General features: G+C 37.8%; 1 protein-coding gene across 1 annotated transcript in view; it reads left to right on the forward strand.

Moving 5' to 3' along the window:
- Window positions 1-27,836, forward strand: part of DACH2 (dachshund family transcription factor 2) — an 858,509-nt gene that overhangs the window by 400,434 nt on the left and 430,239 nt on the right. The window lies entirely within an intron of this gene.

The following is a 27,836-nucleotide window of genomic DNA, read 5'->3' on the forward strand; positions in this document are numbered from 1 at the left end:
TCTCAGTGTAATTGCATAGTAGACTAAATCCTGCACCAATAACATACACCAGGATATTTGTGAAAATGAATTTTCTTTTTCTTAAAAAGTAATTTTTCTAATCTATCACATTTTCTCCCCTGCTGCTGCTGCTGCTGCTGCTAAGTCACTTCAGTCGTGTCCGACTCTGTGTGACCCCATAGACGGAAGCCCACCAGGCTCCCCCGTCCCTGGGATTCTCCAGGCAAGAACACTGGAGTGGGTTGCCATTTCCTTCTCCAACCCTTTAGTTTTTGATAAATGATTAAAATGAACCACCTATCAGAAGATAAATAGTTCTTACTTCAGAAGATAAATAAACACAAAAAAATAATTTCCTGATTCTTAACAGGAAAAAGGGCATTTTAATAATTGTATGAAGAGAAGCTTCTTGAAAATGAAGTGAAAGTGAAAGTCACTCAGTCCTGCCCGACATTTTGCGACTCCATGGACTACACAGTCCTTGGAGTTCTCCAGGCCAGAATACTGGAATGGATAGCCATTCACTTCTCCAGGGGTTCTTCTTGACCCAGGGATTGAACCCAGGTCTCCCAAATTGCAGGCAGATTCTTTATCAGTTGAGCCACTGGGGAAGCCCAAGAACACATGAGTGGAAACTGAGTATATACACATTGCAGATCAAATATTTTTATTTATTTATTTATTTTAATTGGAGGCTAATTACTATACAATATTGTATTGGTTTTGCCATACATTGACATGAATCTGCCCCAGGTGTATATGTGTTCCCCATCTTGAACTCCCCCCCACCTCCCTCCCCATACCATCCCTCTGGTTCATCCCAGTGCACCAGCCCCAAGCATCCTGTATCAGGCATTGAACCTGGCCTGGCGATTCATTTCACATATGATAATATACATGTTACAATGCCATTCTCCCAAATCATCCCACCCTCGCCCTCTCCCACAGAGTCCAAAAGACCGTTCTGTATATCTGTGTCTCTTTGCAGTCCTGAATACAGGGTTATCATTACCATCTTTTTAAATTTCACATATATGTGTTAGTATAATATATTGGTGTTTTTTTTTTTTTCTGGCTTACTTCGCTCTGTATATTAGGCTCCAGTTTCATCCACTTCATTAGAATGATTCAAATGTGTTATTTTTAATTGCTGAGTAATACTCCATTGTGTATATATACCAAAGCTTTCTTATTCATTCATCTGCAGATGGACATCTAGGTTGATTCCATGTCCTGGATATTATAAACAGTGCTTCAGTGAATATTGGAGTACATGTGTCTCTTTCAATTCTGGTTTCCTTGGTGTGTATGCTCAGGAAGCGATTGCTGCATCGTATGGCAGTTCTATTTAAAGTTTTTTAAGGAATCTCCACACTGTTCTCCATAGTGGTTGTACCAGTTTGCATTGCCACCAACAGTGTAAGAGGGTTCCCTTTTCTCCACACCCTCTCCAACATTTATTGCTTGTGGACTTTTGGATAGCAGCCACTCTGACTGGCGTGAAGTGGTACCTCATTGTGGTTTTGATTTGCATTTCTTTGATTATGAGTGATGTTGACCATCTTTTCATGTGCTTGTTAGCCAACTGTTTATCTTCTTTGGAAAATGTCTGTTTAGTTCTTTGGTGCATTTTTGATTGGGTCCTTTAATTTTCTGGAATTGAGCGGCAGGAGCTGCTTGTATATTCTTGAGATTAATTCTTTGTCAGTTGTTTCATTTGCTATTATTTTCTCCCATTCTGAAGGCTGTCTTTTCACCTTGGTTATAGTTTCCTTTGCTGTGCAGAAGCTTTTAATTTTAATTAGGCAACATTTGTTTATTTTTGCTTTTATTTCCAATATTCTGGGAGGTGGGTCATGGAGGATCCTGCTGTGGTTTATGTCGGAGAGTGTTTTGCCTATGTTCTCCTCTAGGAGTTTCATAGTTTCTGGTCTTATGTTTAGATCTTTAATACATTTTGAGTTTGTTTTTGTGTATGGTGTTAGGGAGTGTTCTAGTTTCATTCTTTTACAAGTGGTTGACCAATTTTCCCAACACCACTTGTTAAAGAGATTGTCTTTTCTCCATTGATTATTCTTGCCTCCTTTGTCAAAGATAAGGTGTCCATAGGTGCATGGATTTATCCTTGGGCTTTTTATTTTGTTCCATTGATCTATATTTCTGTTTTTTGCCAGTACCATACTGTCTTGATGACTGTGGCTTTGTAGTAGAGCCTAAAGTCTGGCAGGTTGATTTCCCCAGTTCCATTCTTCTTTATCAAGATTGCTTCTGCTATTCAAGGTTTTTTATATTTCCATACAAATTGTGAAATTATTTGTTCTAGCTCTGTGAAAAATACAGTTGGTAGCTTGATAGGGATTGCATTAAACCTATAAATTACTTTGGGTTATGTATTCATTTTCACAATATTGATTCTTCCAATACACGAACATGGTATATTTCTCCATCTATTACTGTTATCTCTGATTTTGTTCACCAGTGTTTTATAGTTTTCTATATATGGGTCTTTTGTTTCTTTAGGTAGATATATTCCTCATTATTTTATTATTTTCATTGCAACGGTGAATGGAATTCTTTCCTTGATTTCTCTATTTTCTCATTATTAGTGTATAGGAATGCAAGGGATTTCTGTGTGTTGATTTTATATCCTGAATCTTTACTATATTCATTGATTAGCTCTAGTAATTCTCTGGTAGAGTCTTTAGGGTTTTCTGTGTAGAGGATCATGTCATCTGCTAACAGTGAGAGTTTTGCTTCTTCTTTTCCAATTTGGATTCCTTTTATGTCTTTTTCTGCTCTGATTGCTGTGGCCAAAACTTCCAAAACTATGTTGAATAGTAGTGGTGAGAGTCGGCACCCTTGTCTTGTTCCTGACTTTAGGGGAAATGGTTTTAATTTTTCACCATTGGGGAGAAGGTTTGCTGTGGGTTTGTCATATATAGCTTTTATTCTGTTGAGGAATGTCCCTTCTATTCCCGCATTCTGGAGGGTTTTAATCATAAATGGTTGTTGAAATTCGTCAAAGGCTTTCTTTGCATCTATTGAGATAATCATATGGTTTTTATTTTTGTATTTTGTTAATGTGGTGTATTCCATTGATTGATTTGCAGATATTGAAGTATCTTTGCATCCCTGGGATAAAGCCCACTTGGTCATGATGTATGATCTTTTTAATGTGTTGTTGGATTCTGATTGCTAGAATTTTGTTAAGGATTTTTCATCTATGTTCATCAGTGATATTGGCCTGTAGTTCTCTTTTTTTGTGGCATCTTTGTCAGGTTTTGGTATTAGGGTGATGGTGGCCTCATAGAATGATTTCTGCAAGAGTTTGAGTAAGATAGGTGTTAACTCTTCTCTGAATTTTTGGTATAATACATCTGTAAAGTTGTCTGTTCCTTGGCTTTAGTGTGTTGGAAGATTTCTGATTACAGTTTCAATTTCTATGCTTATGATGAGTCTATTAAGATTTTCTATTTCTTCCTGGTCCAGTTTTGGAAAGTTGTACTTTTCTAAGAATTTGTCCATGTCTTCCAAGTTGTCCATTTTACTGGCATATAATTGCTGATAGTAGGTATGATCCTTTGTATTTCTGTGTTGCCTGTTTTGATCTCTCCATTTTCATTTCTAATTTTATTGATTTGGTTTTTCTCCCTTTGTTTCTTGATAAGTCTGGCTAGTGGTTTGTTAATTTTATTTACCCTCTCAAAGAACCAGATTTTGGCTTTGTTGATTTTTGCTATGGTCTCTTTTGTTTCTTTGCATTTATTTCTGCCCTAATTTTTAAGATTTATTTCCTTCTACTAAACCTGGAGTTCTTCATTTCTTCTTTATCTAGTTGCTTTAGGTTTAGAGTTAGGTTGTTTAGTTGACTTTTTTCTTGTTTCTTGAGGTAAGCCTGTATTGCAATGAACCACTTCTTTTACAGTGTCCCACAGGTTTTGGGTTGTTGTGATTTCATTTTCGTACATTTCTATGCATATTTTGATTTTTTTTAAACTTTTTCTATGATTTGTTGGTTATTTAGCATTGTGTTTTTCAGCATTCATATGTTGGAAATTTTAATAGCTTTTTTGCATGTAACTGAGATCTAATCTTACTTTATTGTGCTCAGAAAGATGCTTGGAATGATTTCAATTTTTTTTTCTTTTAATTTACCATGGCTAGATTTACGCCCCAAGATGTGATCTATCCTGGAGAACGTTCCGTGTGCGCTTGAGAAGAAGGTGAAATTCATTTTTTTGGCGTGAATTGACATATAAATGTCAATCAGGTCTAACTGGTCTAATGTATCATTTAATGTTTGTGTTTCCTTGTTAATTTTCTGTTTAGTTGATCTATCCATAAGTGTGATTGGGTATTAAAGTCTCCCAATATTATTGTATTATTGTTAATTTCCCCTTTCATACTTGTTAACATTTGTCTTACATATGGCGGTGCTCCGATGTTGGGTGCATGTATATTTATAATGGTTATATCTTCTTCTTGGATTGATCCTTTGATCATTATGTAGTTTCCTTCTTTGTCTCTTTTCACAGCCTTTGTTTTTAAGTCTATTTTATCTGATATGAGTGTTGCTATTCCTGCTTTCTTTTGGTCTCTATTTGCATGGAATATATTTTTCCATCTCTTCACTTTCAGTCGGTATGTGTCCCTCGTTTTGAGGTGGTTCTCTTGTAGGCAACATATATAGCGGTCTTGTTTTTGTATCCATTCAGCCAATCTTTGTCTTTTGGTTGGGACATTCAACCCATTTACATGTAATGTAATTATTGATAAGTATGATCCCATTGCCCTTTAGTTTATTGTTTTGTGTTCGAGTTTGTGCACACTATCTGTGTTTCCTGTCTAGAGAAGATCCTTTCGGATTTGTTGGAGAGCTGGTTTGGTGATGCTGAATTCTCTCAGCTTTTGCTTGTCTGTAAGCTTTTGATTTCTCCTTCACATTTGAATGAGATCCTTGCGAGTTACAATAATCTGGGCTGTAGGTTATTTTCTTTCACCACTTTAAGTATGCCCTGCCATTTGCTTCTGGCCTGAAGAGTTTCTATTGAGAAATCAGCTGTTATCCAATCCTTATGGCGATCTTCTTATGTGTTATTTGTTGTTTTTCCCTTGCTGCCATTTAATTTTTGTTCTTTGTGTTTGATCTTTGTTAATTTGATTAGTATATGTCTTGGGGTATTTCATCTTGGGTTTATCCTGTTTGGGACACTCTGGGTTTCTTGGCCTTGGGTGATTATTTCCTTCCCCATTTTAGGGAAGTTTTCAACTATTATCTCCTCAAGTATTTTCACATGGTCTTTCTTCTTGTCTTCCTCTTCTGGGACTCCTATGATTCAGATTTGAGGCATTTAATATTGTCCCAGAGGTCTCAGACTTTGTCCTCATTTCTTTTAATTTGTATTTCTTATTTCCTCTCTGTTTCATTTATTTCTACCATTCTATCTCCTAACTCACTTATCCTATCTTCTGCCTCCGTTATTTTACTGTTGGTTCCCACCAGAGCGTTTTTAGTCTCATCTATTGCATTATTCATTGTATACTGACTCTTTTTTATTTCTTCTAGATCCTTATTAAACCTTTCTTACATCTTCTCAATCCTTGTCTCCAGGTTATTTATATGTAACATCAATGTGTTTTCAAGATTTTGGATCATTTTCAAAATCATTATTCAGAATTCTTTATCAGGTAGGTTCCCTATCTCTTCCTCTTTTGTTTGGGTTGGTGAGCATTTATCCTGTTACTTTACCTGCTGGGTTTTCTCTGCCTCTTCATCTTACTTATATTACTGTGTTTGGGGTAGCCTTTCTGTCTTCTGACAGTTTGTGGAGTTCTCTTTATTGTGGAGGTTCCTCGCTGTGCGTGAGCTTGGATGGGTGGTTTGTCAAGGTTCCCTGGTTAGGAAAGCTTGTGTCGGTGTTCTGGTGGGTGAAGCTGGATTTCTTCTCTCTGGAGTGTAATGAAGTGTCCAGTAATGAGTTATGAGATATCACTGGGTTTTGTAGTGACTTTGGGAATCCTGTATATTGAAGTTCAGGGCTATTTTCCTATGTTGCTGGAGAATTTGCGTGGTATGTCTTGCTCTGGAACTTGTTGACCCTTGGGTGGTGGTTGGTTTCAGTATCAATATGGAGGCATTTGATGAACTCCTATTGATTAATGTTCCCTGGAGTCAGGAGTTCTCTTGTATTCTCAGGCTATGGAACAAGCCGCCTGCCTCTGGTTTTCAGTCTTATTCTTGCAGTAGCCTCAAGACTTTTCCATCTTTCACTTCCAAGGTGGTTCCCTCTGTTTTAGCTTCTTCTGTTTTCTGGTCTCTTCAGTGTTTAATTTCTTCCCTGATACACGGGGGCAATGGTAGTCACTCTTTTACGTCTCCCTTGTTCAGTCGTGCTGTGGGGAGGAAGGAACTCTGCAGACTAGTATCACTGACATCTGTGGGGAGTGCTCTCAGTTTCTCGGCCACAGTGAGTTTGCCCCTGCTCACAGCGTGTGTGCTTTCTATACTTCTCAGGCTCTAGTTTGCTCTCCCAGGTACTGTCTGAGGCAGGCCCTGGTTTGCATGCACGTCCCAGATCAAAGCCGCTCAGGTTCCCATACTCGGGTACTCTAAAAAGGTGCAGATTCGGTTGGGCCTGCATTTTGTACCCTTCCCATATCTAAGCAGCTCAGGTGACCAGGTGTTTGTTGAGCACAGTCGCTGTGACTTATCACCTCCCCGGTCCCTGCCACTCGGTCAGATTGCCCTCGTGGTATTCAGGCATAGTCCTCAATGCAGCCAACCCCTCCCTGCCCAGCCCCCACTTGCTAATGGCAGATGCGGTCGTCTGTGCTGCTTCTCCGCTGGGAGTTACCATTGGGTGTATAATCTGTGGGGTTTAATTATTAATTTCTTTTTTTTTTTTTTGCTCTAAAATACTTTTACTTACTCTAATTATCATAACAATATTGTAGTTAAGTCCTGTTTTTAATCGATATTTTACAAAGGAGAACATTACAACAGGCAGAAAGGTTAAGCAACATGGCATGGCAATACCACTCGTAAGTGACAGAAGCAAAATTCAAATCCAGAGAGCCTTTCCCTGCAATCCTTATCCTTCATTCTGCTGCTTACTGGCTTTTTTTTTTTTTATGTCTATATAATAACATTTATTTCTTTTTTTTTTTTGAACAGAGGAAAATTTATGCGTCGAACCTGGACTGGTCACTTATGATAATATACATGCTACAATTCCATTCTCCCCAATCATTCCACCTTCACCCTCTCCCACAGAGTCCCAAAGACTGTTCTAAATGCCTATGTCTCTTTTGCAGTCTCTTATACAGGGTTCAGGTTACCATTTTTCTAAATTCCATATATATGCGTTAATATACAGTATTGATGTTCTTCTTTCTGGCTTACTTCACTCTGTATAATTGGCTCCAATTTCATCCACCTCATTAAAACTGATTCAAATGCATTCTTTTTGATGGCTGAGAAATACTCCATTGTGTATATGTACCAAAGCTTTCCTATCCATTCATCTGCAGATGGACATCTAGGTTGCTTCCATGTCCTGGCTATCATAAACAGTGCTGCAATGAACATTGGAGTACATGTGTCTCTTTCAATTCTGGTTTCCTCGGTGTGTATGCCCAGGAGTGCGATCGCTGGATCATATGGCAGTTCTATTTCCAGTTTTCTGAGGAATCTCCACACTGTTCTCCCGGTTATGTTGCCCTCAGGTTCCAAGGCTTGCCACAGAATCGCCAGTGAGAGTGTTTCCTGGTGTTTGGAACATTCTCTAATTTTTTAAGCCTCCCTTCCTGGGATGAATCTTCGTCCGTACCACTTTTCTCTCCCTTTTCATTTTTTGTTTTTTCCTACAACCTTTCAAAGACAGAGGGCTGCTTTTCTGGGTGCCTGATGTCCTGTGTCGGCACTCAGATGTTGTTTTGTGGAATTTACTCAACATTCAAATGTTCTTTTGATGAATTTCTGGTGGAAAAATTGGTCTCCCCATCCTATTTCTCCACCATCTTCTCCCCCTCCTTCCAGATCCAATATTTGAAATTAAGATGTTACTCACATTGATGGGTGATTATAACTTCGTTGCCATTCAGTTGAGTTCAGTTAAGTCACTCAGTCGTCTCCGATTCTTTGCGGACCCATGAATCACAGCACACCAGGCCTCCCTGTCCATCACCAAATCCCGGGGTTCACACAAATTCACCTGCATCGAGTCGGTGATGCCATCCAGCCATCTCCTTCTCTGTTGTCCCCTTCTCCTCCTGCCCACAATTCCTCCCAACATCACAGTCTTTTCCAGTGAGTCAACTCGTCGCATGAGGTGGCCAAAGTATTGGAGCTTCAACTTTAGCATCAGTCCTTCCAGTGAACACCCAGTACTGATCTCCTTTAGAATGGATGGTTGGATTTCCTTGCAGTCCAAGGGACTCTCAAGAGTCTCCTCCAACACCACAGTTCAAAAGCATTAATTCTTCAGCGATCAGCTTTCTTCACAGTCCAACTCTCACATCCATACATGATCACTGTAAAAACCACACCCTTGACTAGACGGACCTAGGTTGTCAAAGTAATGTCTCTGCTTTTTAATATGCTATCTAGTTTGGTCATAACTTTCCTTCCAAGGAGTAAGCGTCTTTTAATTTCATGGCTGCAATCAGCATCTGCAGTGATTTTGGAGCCCCCAAAAATAAAGTCTGACACTGTTTCCACTGTTTCCCCATCAATTTTCATGAAGTGATGGGACCAGATGCCATGATTTTCTTTTTCTGAATGTTGAGCTTCAAGCCAACCTTTTCACTCTCCTCGTTCACTTTCATCAAGAGGCCTTTGAGTTCCTCTTCACTTTCTGCCATAAGGGTGGTGTCATCTGCATATCTAAGGTTATTATATTTCTCTTGGCAATCTTGATTCCAGCTTGTGCTTCTTCCAGCCCAGCGTTCCTCATGATGTACACTGCATAGAAGTTAAATAAGCAAGGTGACAATATACAAACTTGACATACTCCTTTTCCTATTTGGAACCAGTCTGTTGATCCATGTCCAGTTCTAACTGTTGCTTCCTGATCTGCATACAGGTTTCTCAAGAGGCAGGTCAGGTGGTCTGGTATTCCCATTTCTTTCAGAATTTTCCACAGTTTGTTGTGATCCACATAGTCAAAGACTTTGGCATAGTCAATGAAGCAGAAATAGATGTTTTTCTGGAACTCTCTTGCTTTCTCCATGATCCAGCGGATGTTGGCAATTTGATCTCTCATTCCTCTGCCTTTTCTAAAACCTGCTTGAACATCTAGGAGTTCACGGTTCACATATTGCTGAAGCCTGGCTTGGATTTTGAGCATGACTTTACTAGCGTGTGAGATGAGTGCAATTGTGCGGTAGTTTGAGCATTCTTTGGCATTGCCTTTCTTTGGGATTGGAATGAAGACTGACCTCTTCCAGTTCTGTGCCACTGCTGAGTTTTCCAAATTTGCTGGCATATTGAGTGTAGCACTTTCACAGCATCATCTTTCAAGATTTGAAATAGCTCAACTGGAATTCCATCACCTCCACTAGCTTTATTCGTCGTGATGCTTTCTAAGGCCCACTTTACTTCACATTCCAAGATGTCTGGATCTAGGTGAGTGATCACACCATCATGATTATCTTGGTCGTGAAGATCATTTTTGTACAGTACTTCTGTGTATTCTTGCCACCTCTTCTCAATATCTTCTGCTTCTATTAAGTTCATACCATTTCTGTCCTTTAAAGAGCCCATTTTTGCATGAAATGTTTCCTTGGTAACTCTAATTTTTTTGAAGAGATTTCTAGTCTTTCCTATTCTGTTGTTTTCCTCTATTTCTTTGCACTGATCGCTGAGGAAAGCTTTCTTATCTCTCCTAGCTATTCTTTGGAACTCTGCATTCAGATGTTTATTTCTTTCCTTTTCTCCTTTGGTTTTTGCTTCTCTTCTTTTCACAGCTATTTTAAGGCCTCCTCAGACATCCCTTTTGCTTTTTTGCATTTATTTTCCATGGGGTTGTTCTTGGTCCCTGTCTCCTGTACAATGTCATGAACCTCCATGTATAGTTCATTAGGCACTCTCTCAGATCTAGTCCCTTAAATCTATTTCCCACTTCTACTGTATAATCATAAAGGATTTGATTTAGATCATATCTGAATGGTCTAGTGGTTTCCCCTACTTTCTTCAATTTAAGACTGTATTTGACAATAAGGACTTCATGATCTGAGCCACAGTCAGCTCCCAGTCTTGTTTTTGCTAACTGTATAGAGCTTTCCCATCTTTGGCTGCAAAGAATATAATCAATCTGATTTCAGTGTTGACCATCTGGTGATGTCCATATGTGGAGTCTTTTCTTGTGTTGTTGAAAGAGGGTATTTGCTGTGACCAGTGCGTTCTCTTGGCAAAACTGTATTAGCCTTTGCCCTGCTTCATTCCGTGCTCCAAGGCCAAATTTGCCTGTTACTCCAGGTGTTTCTTGACTTTCTACTTTTGCATTCCAGTCCCCTATAATGAAAAGAACATCTTTTTTAGGTGTTAGTTCTCAAAGGTCTTGTAGGTCTTCATAGAACCATTCAAATTATCTTCTTCCGCATTACTGCAAACAGGGCGTAGGCTTGAATTACTGTAATATTGAATAGTTTGCCTTATAAACAAACAGAGATCATTCTGTCTTTTTTAGACTGCATCCAAGTACTGCATTTCGGACTCTTTTGTTAACCATAATGTCTACTCCACATTTCTTCTAAGGTATCCCTGCCCACAGTAGTAGATCTAATGGTCATCTGAGTTAAATTCACCCGTTCCAGTATATTTTAATTCACTGATTCATGGAATGTCAATGTTCACTCTTGCCATCTCCTGTTTGACCACTTCCAATTTGCCTTGATTCATGGACCTAACTTTTCAGGTTTCTATGCAATATTGCTCTTACAGCATTGGACCTTGCTTCTATCACCAGTCACATCCACAAGTGGGTATTTGTTTTGCTTTGGCTCCATCCCTTCATTCTTTCTAGAGTTATTTCTCCACTGATCTCCGGTAGCCTACTGGGCACCTACCGACCTGGGGAATCCCTCATTCAGTATCCTATCATTTTGCCTTTTGATACTGTTCATGGGGTTACCAAAGCAAGTATACTCTAGTGGTTTGCCATTCTTTTCTCCAGTGGACCACATTCTGTCAGACAAGGATTTCAAATTCCATTTATGTTTTTGTATACACATAGTGAAAAATGGGGAAATAATGAAGATTGACATTTTCCTGCCTCGAATGTTTAATTCTGCTATCTGCTTCTCTCTGATGCTTCACCTTTAATTGTACACAATTAGTACTACCTAGGATTATAAAGTTGTCATCCATCAATAAAAGAACAAGTTGATTAAAAATAAAATTTATCATCATTTTAAAATAAGTTTTTTTCTATTTTAAGATTGTCATCTTATCAGCAGACAAATGGATAAGGAAGTTGTACATATACACAATGGAATATTACTCAGCTATAAAAAAGAACACTTTTGAGTCAGTTCTATTGAGGTGGATTAAACTGGAGCTTATTATACAGAGTGAAGTAAGCCAGAAAGGAAAACACCAATACAGTATATTAATGCATATACATGGTATTTAGAAAGATGGTAATGACAACCTTGTATGCAAGACAATAAAAGAGACACAAATGTAAAGAACAGACTTTTGGACTTTGTGGGAGAAGGTGAGGGTGGGACAATATGAGAGAATAGCATTGAAACATGTATATTACCATATGTAAAATTGATGACCAGTGCAAATTTGGTGCATGAAGCAGGGTAACCAAAGCTGGTGCTTTGGGACAATCCAGAGGGATGGGAGGGGAGGGAGGTTGGAGGGGATTTCTGGATGGTGAGGACACATGTACACCCATGGCTGATTCGTGTCAATATATGTCAAAAACCACCACAATATTGTAAAGTTATTAGCCTCCAACTAAAATAAGTAAAAAAACAAACAAACAAAAATGTTGTCATCTTCCTAGTTTGGAATTGTAGCTCTCTGCATCTAGAGGAAGAGAGTAAGTTACTGCCTTGAATCACAATTGTAAAATGGTAATTACATATTGATAGATAAAAATATACCTTAATGAGAAAATGAAAAGATGGTATTTTCAATGCAGTTTTACAAGCCATATCAATGGATATAAATACACCCAAACATACTTTTTGAAATTTGAGGAAATTGTTAGCTATTACAGAAAAGTCCTTGGCTTTCTGTTGAGAGAAATACTGGTTTAAGAAATACGGAAATAGCTAGTATATAATGAAATATATTAAATTGTATGAGCTTTTTATGTATTCTGGATATTAAATCTTATTGGATATTATCATTTACAAATATTTTCTCCTATCCCATAGGTTGTCTTTTCATTTTATTGACAATTCCCTTTGCTGTGTAAAAGCTTTTAATTTTTACTAGTTCTCCTTTGTTTATTTTTGCTTTCATTTCTTATACTTTAGGAGAGAGATTTGAAAAAAATATATTGTTATGATTTATGTTAAATAGTGTTATGTATGTGTTCTATTCTAGAAGCTTTATGGTTTAAGATTTTATATTTAGGTGTTTAATCCATTTTGAGTTTATTTCTGTATTTCGTGTGAGTAAGTGTCCTAATTTCATTGTTTTATATGTAGCTGTCCAGTTTTCCCAGCACCACTTGTTGAAGAGGCTGTCCTTTTCCATTGTATATCCTTGCCTCCATTGTCATGTATAAATTGAGTATAAGTGCATCATTATCTTGGGGCTCCCTCTTCTGTTCCATTGATCTATGTATCTAGTTTTGTGCGAGTATCATACAATTTTGATTACTGTAGCTATGTAATATAGTCTGAAGTTAGGGGGGATGATAACTCGAGCTTTGTTCTTTTTTCTCAAGATTACTTTGGTAATTCAGAGTCTTTTGTGGTTCCATATGAAATTTAGGATTATTCATTCTAGTTTTGTGAAAAATATCATGGAGTGGTTTGACAGAAACTGTATTAAGTCTATGGATTGCTTTGGGTAGTAGGGCATTTTAAAAATATTAATTCTTCCAGTTCTTCCTGTGTTATTGCATAGGATGTGTAGGGTGTGTTTCCTTTTCTTTGCATAATTCTTTCCTCATTATTTCATAGTTTTCAGAGTATAGACCTTTCACCTTCTTGGTTAGGTTTGCTGGTAGGTATTTTATTCTTTTTGGTGTGATTTCAAATTGGATATTTAAAAATTCTTTCTTCCTGGTAGTTCATTGTTAGTGTATAGAAAAGCAACAGATTTCTATATATTACTCTTATATGACTCAACTTTTCTGAATTTATTTATTAGTTCTGCTGATTTTTCAGTGGAGACTTCAGCGTGTTCTTTGTATAGTATTGAGTTGGCCAAAAGCTTTCTTTGTTTTTTTTCCATAAGATAGCTCTAGTAGCACTTATGTGTCTTTAACTTCATTTGAAACAATTTTCTTAGATTGTATAGTGACAGATGTCAGATCAGTGTGCATTTTAAATAGGCATCGAAATTGGTAAACTTTTGTATAGTCGTTTTAATATTGAAGATAGAAGGAAAAAAGCAATATTTTTGTTATATTTTGCTTTATTATTTCAAAACAAGGAGAAAATGCAAAAAAAAATTGTTCAGTTCAGTGTATGGATACGCTGCTGTGGCTGAACATGTCAAAAGTGGTTTGTGAAATTTTGTGCTGGAGATTTCTCTCTGGATGATGTTCCATGTTCAGGTAGAAAAGTTGAAGATGATAACAATAAAATCAAGACTTTGAGACCAATCAATGTTATGTTACACCGGAGATAGCTGACATACTCAAAACATCCAAATCAAAATTTAAAAATCATTTACAGCAAGTTGGTTATGTTCATCACTTTGCTGTTTGGGTTCCATATAAACGAAATGAAAAAAAAAATATTCTTAACCATATTTCCATATGTGACTGTCTTCTGAAACATAATGAAAATGTTCCAGTTTTAAAACAAATTGTTATAAGCAACGAAAACTGGATACTTTACAATAATGCAGAATGGAAGAGATCGGGGGCAAGAGAAATGAACCACCGCCAACCACACCAAAGGTGATTCTTTCATCCAAAGAAGGGATGTTTCTTTTATCCAAAGAAGCGGTGTTTCATCCTAAGAAGAGGTGTTTCTTTCATCCAAAGAAGGGGATGTTGTATATATGATGGAATTGGAGGGGTGTCCTCTATTATGAACTCTTTCTAAAAAAACAAAAGATTAATTCCAACAAGCACTGCTGCCAACCAGCTAAAGGCAGAACTCAAGAAAAAGCGTCAGGAGTTACTCAACAGAAAATGCATAATCTATCAGGATAACAGAAGATAACCTGTTTGCCTGATGGTCAGTGGAAAACTTTTACAGCTTGGCTGGGAAGTTCTGATTCACCAGAACTTGTATTCACCAGATATTGCACCTTCAGATTTTCATTCATTTTTTTTTCTTTAAAAATTATCTTAATGGTAAAAATTTTCAATTCCCTGGAAAACTGTAAAGGCACTTGGAACAGTTCTTTGCTTGAAAAGATTAAGAAAATTTGGGAAGATGGAATTATTAAGTTGGCTGAAATATGGAAGAAGATAGTAGAACAAAATTGTGGCTGCAATGCTCAATAAAGTTCTTGGTGAAAATGAAAAATATGGTTTTTCAATCTTGAGAAAGAAGAATGGAACTGGAGAAATAAACCTGCCTGACTTCAGGCTATACTACAATGCTACATTCATCAAGACAGTATGGTACTGGCACAAAGACAGAAATAGAAAACCCAGAGATAAATCCATGCACCTATCGACACCTTATCTTTGACAAAGGAGGCAAGAATATACAAGAGAAAAAAGAGAATCTCTTTATCAAGTGGTGCTGGGAAAACTGGTCAACCACATGTAAAAGAATGAAACTAATACTTTCTAACACCATACACAAAAAATAAACTCAAAATAGATTAACGATCTAAATGTAAGACCAGAAACTATAAAACTCCTAGAGGAAAACATAGGCAAAACACTCTCTGACATAAATCACAGCAGGATCCTCTATGACCCACCTCCAAGAGTAATGTAAATAAAAGCAAAAATAAACACATGGGACCTAATTAAACTTAAAAGCTTTTGCACAACGAAGGAAACTATAGCAAGGTGAAAAGACAACCTTCACAAAGGGAGAAAATAATTACAAATGAAGCAACTGAAAAAGAATTAAGCTCAAAATCATATTAGCAGTTCATACAGCTCAATTCCAGAAAAATAAATGAGCCAGTCAACAAATGGACCAAAGAACTAAACCGACATTTCTCCAAAGACACACAGATGGCTAACAAACACATGAAAAGATGCTCAACATGGGGTCACAAAGAGTCGGGCGTGATTGAGCGACTAACACTTACTTATCCATTTTCAGAGAAATGCAAATAAAAAACACAATGAGGTACCATCTCACTCCAGTCAAAATGGCTGCTATCAAAAAGTCTACAAACAAAAATGTTGGAGAGGGTGCAGAGAAAAGGGAACCCTCTTACACTGTTGGTGGGAATGCAAACTAGTACAACCACTATGGAGAAAAGTGTGGAGATTCCTTAAAAAACTGGAAATAGAACTGCCATACGACCCAGCAATCCCACCGCTGGGCATACACATCATGGAAACCAGAATTAAAAGAGACATGTGTACCTCAGTGTTCATCGCAGCACTGTTTACAATGTCAGGACATGGAAGCAACCTAGATGTCCATTGGCAGGTGAATGGATAAGAAAGCTGTGGTAGATATACACAATGGAATATTCAGTTCAGTTCAGTTCAGTCGCTCAGTCTTGTCCGACTCTCTGCGACCCCATGAATTACAGCACGCCAGGCCTCCCTGTCCATCACCAACTCCCGGAGTACACTCAAACTCATGTCCACAGAGTCGGTGATGCCATCCAGCCATCTCATTCTCGGTTGTCCCCTTCTCCTCCCGCCCCCAACCTTTCCTAGCATCAGAGTCTTTTCCAGTGAGTCAACTCGTGGCATGAGGTGGCCAAAGTATTGCAGTTTCAGCTTTAGCATCAGTCCCTCCAATGAACATCCAGGATTGATCTCCTTTAGAATGGACTGGTTGGATCTCCTTGCAGTATAAGGGACTCTCAAGAGTCTTCTCCAAAACCACAGTTCAAAAGCATCGATTCTTCGGCGATCAGCTTTCTTCACAGTCCAACTCTCACATCCATACATGACCACGGGAAAAACCATAGCCTTGACTAGACGGACCTTGGTTGGCAAAGTAATGTCTCTGTTTTTTAATATACTATCAAGGTTGGTCATAACTTTCCTTCCAAGGAGCAAGCGTCTTTTAATTTCATGGCTGCAATCAGCATCTGCAGTGATTACTCAGCCATTAAAAGTAATGCATTTGAATCAGTTCTAATGACGTGGATGAAACTGGAGCCTATTATACAGAGTGAAGTAAGTCAGAAAGTAAAACACTAATACAGTATACTAATGCATATATATGGGATTTATAAAGATGATAATGATGACCCTATATGTGAGCAAAAGAGACAAAGATGTAAAGAACCGTCTTTTGGACTTTGTGGGAGAAGACGAGGGTGGGAGTTTGGAGAGGGTAGAGTTGAAACGTGTATATTAGCATATGTGAAATAGATCGCCAGTCCAGGTTCAATGCATGGGACAGGGTGCTCAGGGTTGGTGTACTGGCATGACCCTGGGGGATGGGATGGGGAGGGAGGTGGGAGGGAGGTTCTGGATGGTGAAAACATTGTCGCCCATGGCTGATTCATTTCGATATATGGCAAAAACCACCACAATATTGTAATTCAGTTCAGTTCAGTTCAGTCGCTCAGTCGTGTCTGACTCTCCGCGACCCCATGAATCATAGCACGCCAGGCCTCCCTGTCCATCACCAACTCCCGGAGTACACTCAAACTCATAATTAGCCTTTCATAAAAATGAAAAAGGAAAATAATATGGCTTTTATTTTTACTTAAAAGCTAAAGGAATTTTTTTGTCAACCCAATTTAATGTCATCTTCAAAGAGTAACAATTTTACTTCTTCACATCCAGTTTAGATGGCATTTATATCCTTTTCTTGTCTAATTGCTGTGGCTAAGATTTCCAATACTATGTTAAATAGAAGTGATGAGAATACCACTTATCACCTTGGTTTGCTCCTGAATTCAAAGGAACTGATTTCAGCTTTTCACCACTGATAATGATATTAGCTGTGATTTTTCATAAATTACTGTTATTGTATTGAGATATGTTATATCTATATTTACTTTATTGAAAGTTTTTATAATGAATTTATATTGAATTTTGTCAAATGATTTTTCTGTGTCTGTTGAGATGATTATGTAATGTTCATCTTTTCTTTTGTTAATACAGTATGTCACATTTATTTGTGAATGGTGAACCATCCTCTTGATCTATGAAAAGAATAAACATTGATCCTGCTTAATAATCATTTTTAATAATGTTGAATTCAGTTTGCTAATGTTTTGTTTAGAATTTTTGCATAAATATTTATCAAAGATATTGGCTCGTAGTTGTTTTTTTAATTGTCGTGTTTTTCTCTTTTTAAATCAAGGTAATGGTGGCTTCTGTCGTTTTTAAGATTGCATCCAAGTACTGCATTTCGGACTCTTTTGTTGACCATGATGGCTACTCCATTTCTTTAAGAGATTGCTGCCCACAGTAGTAGATATAATGGTCATCTGATTTAAATTCACCCATTCCAGTCCATTTTAGTTCACTGATTCCTAGAATGTCAAAGTTCAATCTTGCCATCTCCTGTTTGACCACTTCAAATTTGCCTTGATTCATGGAACTAACATTCCAGGTTCCTATGCAATATTGCTCTTTACAGCATCGGACTTTGCTTCTATCACCAGTCACATTCACAACTGGGTATTTGTTTCGCTTTGGCTCCATCCGTTCATTCTTTCTGGAGTTATTTTTCCATTGATCTCCAGTAGCATACTAGGCACCTACCGACCTGGGGAATTCCTCATTCAGTATCCTATCATTTTGCCTTTTGATACTGTTCATGGGGTTCTCAAGGCAAGTATACTGAAGTGGTTTGTCATTCCCTTCTCCAGTGGACCACATTCTGTCAGAAAGTATTGCACTCAATATGCCAGCAAATTTGGAAAACTCAGCAATGGCCACAGGACTGGAAAAGGTCAGTCTTCATTCCAATCGCAAAGAAAGGCAATGCCAAAGAATGCTCAAACTACAGCACAATTGCAATCACCTCACACGCTAGTAAAGTCATGCTCAAAATTCTCCAAGCCAGGCTTCAGCAGTATGTGAACCGTGAACTTCCAGATGTTCAAGTAGGTTTTAGAAAAGGCAGAGGCACCAGAGATCAAATTGCCAACATCCGCTGGATCATGGAGAAAGCAAGAGAGTTCCAGAAAAACATCTATTTCTGCTTCATTGACTATGCCAAAGCCTTTGACTGTGTGGATCACAATAAACTGTGGAAAATTCTGAAAGAGATGGGAATACCAAACCACCTGACCTGCCTATTGAGAATCCTGTATACAGGTCAGGAAGCAACAGTTAGAACTGGACATGGAACAACAGACTGGTTCCAAATAGGAAAAGGAGTAAGGAAGCACAAGCTGGAATCAAGATTGCCGGGAGAAATATCAATAACCTCAGATATGCAGATGACACCACCCTCATGGCAGAAAGTGAAGGGGAACTCAAAAGCCTCTTGATGAAAGTGAAAGAGGAGAGTGAAAAGGTTGGCTTGAAGCTCAACATTCAGAAAACGAAGATCATGGCATCTGGTCCCATCAGTTCATGGGAAATAGATGGAAAAACAGTGGAAACAGTGTCAGACTTTAATGTTTTTGGGCTCCAAAATCACTGCAGATGCTGATTGAAGCCAGGAAATTAAAAGACGCTTACTCCTTGGAAGGAAAGTTATGACCAAACTAGATAGCATATTATAAAGCAGAGACATTACTTTGCCAGCCAAGGTCCGTCTAGTCAAGGCTTTGGTTTTTCCCGTGGTCATGTATGGATGTGAGATTTGGACTGTGAAGAAAGCTGATCGCCGAAGAATTGATGCTTTTGAACTGTGGTGTTGGAGAAGACTCTTGAGAGTCCCTTGGTCTGCAAGGAGATCCAACCAGTCCATTATAAAGGAGATCAATCCTGGGTGTTCATTGGAAGGACTGATGCTTAAGCTGAAACTCCAATACTTTGGCCACCTCATGCAACAAGTTGACTCACTGGAAAAGAGTCTGATGCTGGGAGGGAATGGAGGTGGGAGGAGAAGGGGACGACAGAGAATGAGATGGCTGGATGGCATCACCGACTCGATGGACATGAGTTTGAGTGAACTCCAGTAGTTGGTGATGGACAGGGAGGCCTGGCGTGCTGTGATTCGTGGGGTCACAAAGAGTCGGACACAACTGAGCAACTGAACTGAACTGAATGGTGGCTTCATGTAAAGAATTTAGGAATATTCCATTCTCTTAAATTTTTTGAAATACTTTGAGAAAGATAGGTATTTTCTTTGTTTTATATATTTGGTAAGATTCCCCTCTGAAGCTGTGTTTGATACTAGTATTTTTATTACATATTTAATTTCACTACTACTAATAAGCCTTCCCAAATTGTCTGTTTTTCCTTCATTCGTCTTGGGCATTTTGTATGTTGTCTGATTTTTGGCATGTAACTATTTATAGATTTCACTTGTGATTTTTGTATCTCTGTGATGTTGGTAATTATTTCTCCCCTTTCATTATTTACTTTATTTAGGTTCTTTTTCTAATTTCTTTTTGGTGACCTGGGTAAAGGTTTAACTATTTTGTTTTTCTTTTAAAAACACCCCACACTCTTTTTAGTCTCTATTTTATATCGTTCCTCTCTGATCTTGATTATTGTCTTCCTTCTGCTGATGTTGAAATTTGCTATAATTTTATAATTCTTTCAAGTGGTAAGTGAGGTTTATTATCTGAGATTTTTCTTATTTCTTCATCAAAGTCTGTATAGGTATAAATTTCCCTCTCAGAGTTGTTTTTGTTGCATCCCAGAGATTTTGGAATGTTCTGCTTAACTTTTGATTTGTCTCCTGTTATTTTTGGATTTCTTCTTTGGTGTCTTCATTGACACATTGGTTTTTTATATTATATTGTTCAGTGGCATTTGTCCTTTTTTCACTTTTCTTTTTGCAAGTGTTTTCCAGTTTCATAGTGTTGTGCTCATGAAAAAAAAATGCTTGATATAGTTTCTATCCTATTAAATTGGTTCAGACTTTTTGTGGCCTTGCATATTATCTCCTTGTAGAGTGGTCCATATACACTGGAAAAGAATAAATACTCTGCTGTTTTTGGATAGAATGTCTTGTTTAGTTAGTTGCTCAGTTGTGTCCTATTCTTTCAACCCCGTGGACTGCAGCATGCCATGCTTCTCTGTCCATCGCCAACTCTCAGAGCTTGCTCAAAATCATGTCCATTGAGTCAGTGATGCCATCCAATCATCTCATCCTCTGTCATCCTCTTCTCCTCCTGCCTTCAATCTTTCCGAACATCAAGGCCTTCCCAGTGCGTCAGTTCTTCACAACAGGTAGCCAAAGTATTGGAAATTCAGCTTCAGCATCACTCCTTCCAATGAATATTCAGGACTGATTTCCTTTAAGATTGACTAATTTGATCTCCTTGCCGTCCAAGGGACTCTCAAGAGGCTTCTTCAACACCATAGTTCAAAAGCATCAGTTCTTCGGCACTCAGCTTTCTTTACAGTCCAACTCTCTCATCCACACATGACAACTGGGAAAACCATAGCTTTGACTGGATGGACCTTTGTTGGCCAAGTAAAGACTCTGCTTTTTAATATGCTGTCTATTTTGGTCATAGGTTTTCTCCCAAAGATAAGTGTCTTTTAATTCCATGGCTGCAATCATCATGTGCAGTGATTTTGCTGCTGCTGCTGCTGCTGCTAAGTCACTTTAGTCGTGTCCTACTCTATGCGACCCCATAGACGGCAGCCCACCAGGCTCCCCTGTCCCTGGGATTCTCCAGGCAAGAACACTGGAGTGGGCTGCCATTTCCTTCTCCAATTCATGAAAGGGAAAATTTAAAGTGAAGTCATTCAGTCGTGTCCGACTCTTGGCGACCCCATGGACTGCAGCCCACCAGGCTCCTCCATCCATGGGATTTTCCAGGCAGAAGTACTGGAGTGGGGTGCCATTGCCTTCTCCAGCAGTGATTTTGGAGCCCCCCAAAATAAAGTCTCTCAGTTTTTCTATTGTTTCCCCATCTGTTTGCCATGAAGTGATGGGACAAATGCCATGTAGTTAGATTTTTGAATGTTGAGTTTTAATCCAGCTTTTTCACTGTCCTCTTTCACTTTCATCAAGAGGCTATTTAGTTCTTCTTCCTTTCTTCCATAAGGATGGTGTCATCCGTATATATGAGGCTATTTATATTTTTCCAAGCCATCTTGATTCCAGCTTGTGCTTCATCCAACCTGGTATTTCACATGATGTACTCTGCATATAAATTAAGTAAGCAGGATGACAATATACAGCCTTGACATACTCCTTTCCTAATTATGAACCAGTCCATTGTTCCATGTCCAGTTTTAACTGTTACTTCTTGACCTGCATACATATTTATCAAGAGGCAGGTAACGTGTTCTGGTATTCCCATCTCTTGAAGGATTTTCCATAGTTTGTTGTGATCCACACAGTCAAAGGATTTGGAAAAATCAATAAAGCATAAATAGATGTTTTCCTGGAACTCTCTTGCTTTTTCAGTGATCCAATTAATGGTGGCAATTTGATCTCTGGTTCCTCTGCCTTTTCTAAAACCAGCTTGAACAATCTGGACGGTTCACATACTGTTGAAGCCTCACTTGGAGAATTTTGAGCATTACTTTGCTAGTGTGTGAGATGAGTGTAATTGTGTGGTAGTTTGAACATTCTTTGGCATTGCCTTTCTTTGGGATTGAAATGGAAACTGACCTTTTCCAGTCCTGTGATCATTGCTGAGTTTTCCAAGTTCGCTGGCATATTGAGTGCAGAACTTTAACAGCATAATCTTTCAGGATTCGAAATAACTCAACTGGAGTTCTATCACTTCCACTAGCATTGTTCTTAGTTCTGTAGATATCTGTATGTCCACCTTGTCCATAGTATCATTTAAGGTCACTATGGCCTTATTGATTTTTTTGTCTGGATAACCTGGCCATTGAGGGAAGTGAGATGCTCTGTAATTTTTGTTTCTTTTTTTTTATTATTGTCAGCTTATCTTCAAATGTCTGTTAGTATTTATTTGCATATTTAGGAGATCCTGTATTGGGTACATTTGTATTAAGAAGAGTGAAATTCTTTTCTTGTACTAATCACTTTATCATTATATAATGCCCTTCTTTGCCTTTTCTTATAGCATTTAGGTTTAAGTCTGTTTTATTTGGTATAATATTGCTACGTCCACCCACTTGTCATTTTCATTTGTATGAAATATTTTGCATCCTATTACTTCTGAATTTGTGTATGTCTTTAGTTTTGAAATCATTCTGTTGTAGGCAGCATATAGGCAGGTCTTGTGTTTTTAATCCAATCAGCCACCGAATGCCTTGTGATTGGTGCATGTAGTTCATTGTCATTTGAAAGTAATTGTTGACAAGTACATCTTTATTGCCATTTTGTTGCTTTTATTTGGGTTATTCTTGAAATTATTCTTTGTTTAGTTTGTCTTTTTGTTTCTTTTCTTATGGCTTGATGATTTTCTTTAGTAGTATGTGTTTTTGTTTTTGTTTTTTTATCTATTGTGTGTTTTTGATTTGTGGTTGCCACCTGATGCAAATAATTGACTCTTTGGAAAAGACCCTGGTACTGGGAAAGATTGAAGGCAGGAGGAGAAGGGCACGACATAGGATGAGGTGGTTGGATGTCATCACTGACTCAATGGACATGAGTTTGAGTAAGCTTCTGGAATTAGTGATGGACAGGGAGCCTGGCATGCTGTAGTCCATGGGGTCACAAAGAGTAGGAGAGAACTGAGTGAATGAACTGAACTGAACTGGGTTCCATATATATTGACTCATATTTATATTGACTTGTTTGTGTTTATTCTGTCATATGTTACATCTTCACTGTTTATTGCAGTTATAGTTGATTTTACAATTTTTTTGCCTTTTAATCTCCACACTATTTTATCTAAGTGGTTGATCCTCAGTCCTTTCTATGTACTTTCCTTTACTAGTGGAACTTTCAATTCCCTTTAGATTATTTCTTTAGTTGGAGGAGACTCTTCAGAATTTCTTTCTTTCTTTCTTTTTAATTTATTTTATTGGAGGCAAATTACCTTACATTAATATATTGGTTGGTTTTGCCATACATTGACACGAATCCGCCCCAGGTGTACATGTGTTCCCTTTCTTGAACCCCCCTCCCACCTCCCTCTTCCCCATATCCTCCCTCCAGGTCATCCCCGTGCACCAGCCCCAAGCATCCGGTATCATGCGTTGAACCTGGACTGGTCACATATGATAATATACATGCTACAATGCCGTTCTACCCAATCACCCCACCTTCACCCTCTCCCACAGAGTCCTAAAGACTGTACTATATACCTATGTCTCTTTTGCAATTTCATATACAGGGTTAAGGTTACCATCTTTCTAAATTCCATATATATGCGTTAGTATACTGTATTGATGTTTTTCTTTCATGCTGACTTCACTCTGTATTAATAGGCTCCAGTTTCATCCACCTCATTAAAACTGATTCAAATGCATTCTTTTTGATGGCTGAAAAATACTCCATTGTGTATATGTACCAAAGCTTTCTTATCCATTCATCTGCAGATGGACATCTAGGTTGCCTCCATGTCCTGGCTATTATAAACAGTGCTTCAATGAACATTGGAGTACATGTGTCTCTTTCAATTCTGGTTTCCTCGGTGTGTATGCCCAGGAGTGCGATTGCTGGATCATATGGCAGTTCTATTTCCAGTTTTTGAGGAATCTCCACACTGTTCTCCATAGTGGCTGTACTAGTTTGCATTCCCACCAACAGTGTAAGAGGGTTCCCTTCTCTCCATACCCTCTCCAGCATTTATTGCATGTAGACTTTTGGATAGCAGCCATTCTGACTGGTGTGAAATGGTATCTCATTGTGGTTTTGATTTGCATTTCTCTGATTATGAGGGAAGTTGAGCATTTTTTCATGTGTTTGTTAGCTATCTTTATGTCTTCTTTGGAGAAATGTCTGTTTAGTTCTTTGGCCCATTTTTTGATTGGGTCACTTATTTTTCTGGAATGGAGCTGCTTGTATATTTTGGAGATTAATCCTTTATCAGTTGCTTCATTTGCTATTATTTTCTCCCATTCTGAAGGCTATCTTTTCACCTGGTTTATAGTTTGCTTTGCTGTGCAGAAGCTTTTGATTTTAATTAGGTCCCATTTGCTTATTTTTGCTTTTATTTCCAATATTCTGGGAGGTGGGTCTTGGAGGATCCTGCTGTCATTTATGTTGGAGAGTGTTTTGCCTACGTTCTCCTCTAGGAGTTTTATAGAATCTGCTCTTCCATTTAGCTCTCTAATCCATTTTGAGTTTATTTTGGTGTATGGTGTTACGAAGTGTTCTGGTTTCATTTTTTTACAAGTGGCTGACCAGTTTTCCCAGCACCACTTGTTAAAGAGACTGTCTTTTCTCCATTTTATATTCTTGCCTCCTTTGTCGAAGACAAGGTGTCCATAGGTGCGTGGATTTACCTCTGGGCTTTCTATTTTGCTCCATTGATCTATATTTCTGTCTTTATGCCAGTACCATACTGTCTTGAGGCCTGTGGCTTTGTAGTAGAGCCTGAAGTCTGGCAGGTTAATTCCTCCAGTTACATTCTTCTTCTTCAAGATTCCCTTGGCTATTCGAAGTTTTTTGTATTTCCATACAAGTTGTGAGATTATTTTTTCTAGTTCTGTGAAAAATATCGTTGGTAGCTTGATAGGCATTGCATTGAATGTATAAATTACTTTGGGTAGTATACTCATTTTCACAATATTTATTCTTCCAATCCACGAATACGGTATAATTCTCCATCTATTACTGTCCTCTTTTATTATTTTCAGTAGTGTTTTATAGTTTTCTATGTACAAGTCTTTTGATTTCTTAGGTAGATATATACCTAAGTATTTAATTTTTTCCTTTGCAACAGTGAATGGAATAGTTTCCTTAATTTCTCTTTCTATTTTCTCATTATTAGTTTATAGGAATGCAAGGGATTTCTGTGTGTGGATTTTATATCCTGCAACTTTACTGTATTCATTGATTAGCTCTAGTACTTTTCTGGTAGAGTCTTTAGGGTTTTCTGTATAGAGGATCATGTCATCAGAGAACAGTGGAAGTTTTACTTCTTCTTTTCCAATTTGTATTCATTTTATGTCTTTTTCTGCTCTGATTGCTGTAGCCAAGACTTCCAGAACTATGTTGAATAGTAGTGGTGAGAGTGGGCACCCTTGTCTTGTTCCTGACTTTAGGGGAAATTCTTTCAGTTTTTCACCATTGAGGATAATGTTTGCTGTGGGTTTGTCATATATAGCTTTTATTATGTTGAGATATGTCCCTTCTATTCCCACTTTTTGGAGATTTTTTATCATAAATTGATCTTGTATTTTGTCAAAGGCTTTCTCTGTATCTACTGAGATAATCATATGATTTTTATTTTTCAGTTTGTTAATGTGGTGTATTACATTGATTGATTTGCGGATATTGAAGAATCCTTGCATTCCTGGGATAAAGCCCACTTGGTCTTAATGTGTTGTTGGATTCTGATTGCTAGAATTTTGTTAAGGATTTCTGCATCTATGTTCATCAGTGAAATTGGCCTGTAGTTTTCTTTTTTTGTGGGGTCTTTACCAGCTTTTGGGATTAGGGTGATAGTGGCCTCATAGAATGAGTTTGGAAGTTTTCCTTCCTCAGCAATTATCTGGAAGAGTTTGAATAGAATAGTTGTTAGCTCTTCTCTAAATTTTTGGTAGAATTCAGCTGTGAGGCCATCTGGACCTGGGCTTTTGTTTGTTGGAAGATTTCTGATTACTTCCTCTAGTTCCTTGCTTGTGATGGGTCTATTCAGATTTTCTATTTCTTCCTGGTTCAGTTTTGGCAAGGTGTACTTTTCTAGGAATTTGTCCATTTCTTCCAAGTTATTCATTTTATTGCCATATAATTGCTGATAGTATTCTCTAATAATCCTTTGTATTTCTGTGTTGTCAGTTGTGATCTCTCCATTTTCATTTCTATTTTATTGATTTTGTTCTTCTCCCTTTGTTTCTTGATGAGTCTGGATATTGGTTTGTCAATTTTATTTACCTTCTCAAAGAACCAACTTTTGGCTTTGTTGAGTTTTGCTATGGTCTCTTTTGTTTCTTTAGCATTTATCTCTGCCCTAATTTTAAAGAGTTCTTTCCTTCTACTTACCCTGGGGTTCTTCATTTCTTCCTTTTCTAGTTACTTTCGGTGTAGAGTTAGGTTATTTAGTTGGCTTTTTTCTTGTTTCTTGAGGTGTGCCTGTATTGCTATGAACTTCCCCCTTAGCACTGCTTTTACAGTGTCCCAGAGGTTTTGGATTGTCATGTTTTCATTTTCATTCATTTCTATGCATATTTTGATTTCTATTTTGTTTTCTTCTATGATTTGTTCATTATTCAACAGCGTGTTGTTCAGCCTCCATATGTTGGCATTTTTAATAGTTTTTCTCCCATAATTGAGATCTAATCTTACTGCATTGTGGTCAGAAAAGATGCTTGGAATGATTTCAATTTTTTTTTTAAATTTACCGAGGCTAGATTTATGGCCCAGGATGTGATCTATCCTGGAAAAGGTTCCGTGTTTGCTTGAGAAAAAGGTGAAATTCATTGTTTTGGGGTGAAATGTCCTATAGATATTTATTAGGTCTATCTGGTCTATTGTATCATTTAAAGTTTGTGTTTCCTTGTTAATTTTCTGTTTAGTTGATCTATCCATAGATGTAAGTGGGGTATTAAAATCTCCCACTATTATTGCATTGTTGTTAATTTCCCCTTTCATACTTGTAAGTAATTTTCTTAGATTTTGCGGTGCTCCTATGTTGGGTGCATAAATATTTATAATTGTTATGTCTTCTTCTTGGATTGATCCTTTGATCATTATGTAGTTTCCTTCTTTGTCTCTTTTCACAGCCTTTGTTTTAAAGTCTATTTTATCTGATATGAGTATTGCTATTCCTGCCTTCTTTTGGTCTCTATTTGCATGGAATATCTTTTTCCAGCCCTTCACTTTCAGTCTGTATGTTTCCCTCGATTTGAGGTGGGTCTCTTGTAGACAACATATATGGGGGTATTGTTTTTTTATCCATTCAGCCAGCCTTTGTCTTTTGGTTGGGGCATTCAATCCATTTACGTTTAAGGTGATGATTGATAAGTATGATCCCGTTGCCATTTTCTTTATTGTTTTGGGTTCGAGTTTATATACCCTTTCTTTGTTTCCATCATAGAGAAGATCTTTAACATTTGTTGGAGAGCTGGTTTGGTGAGGCTGAATTCTCTCAGCTTTTGCTTGTCTGTAAAGCTTTTGATTTCTCCTTCATATTTGAATGAGATCCTTGCTGGGTACAGTAATCTGGGCTGTAGGTTATTTTCCTTCATCTCTTTAAGTATGTCTTGCCATTCCCTCCTGGCCTGAAGAGTTTCTGCTGAAAGATCAGCTGTTATCCTTATGGGGATCCCCTTGTGTGTTATGTGTTGTTTTTCCCTTGCTGCTTTTAATATTTGTTCTTTGTGTTTGATCTTTGTTAATGTGATTAATATGTG

This window comes from Moschus berezovskii, chromosome X, assembly GCF_049115385.1.
Source record: "Moschus berezovskii isolate FMDL1 chromosome X, NW_MosBer_1.0, whole genome shotgun sequence".
Lineage (NCBI taxonomy): Eukaryota > Metazoa > Chordata > Mammalia > Artiodactyla > Moschidae > Moschus > Moschus berezovskii.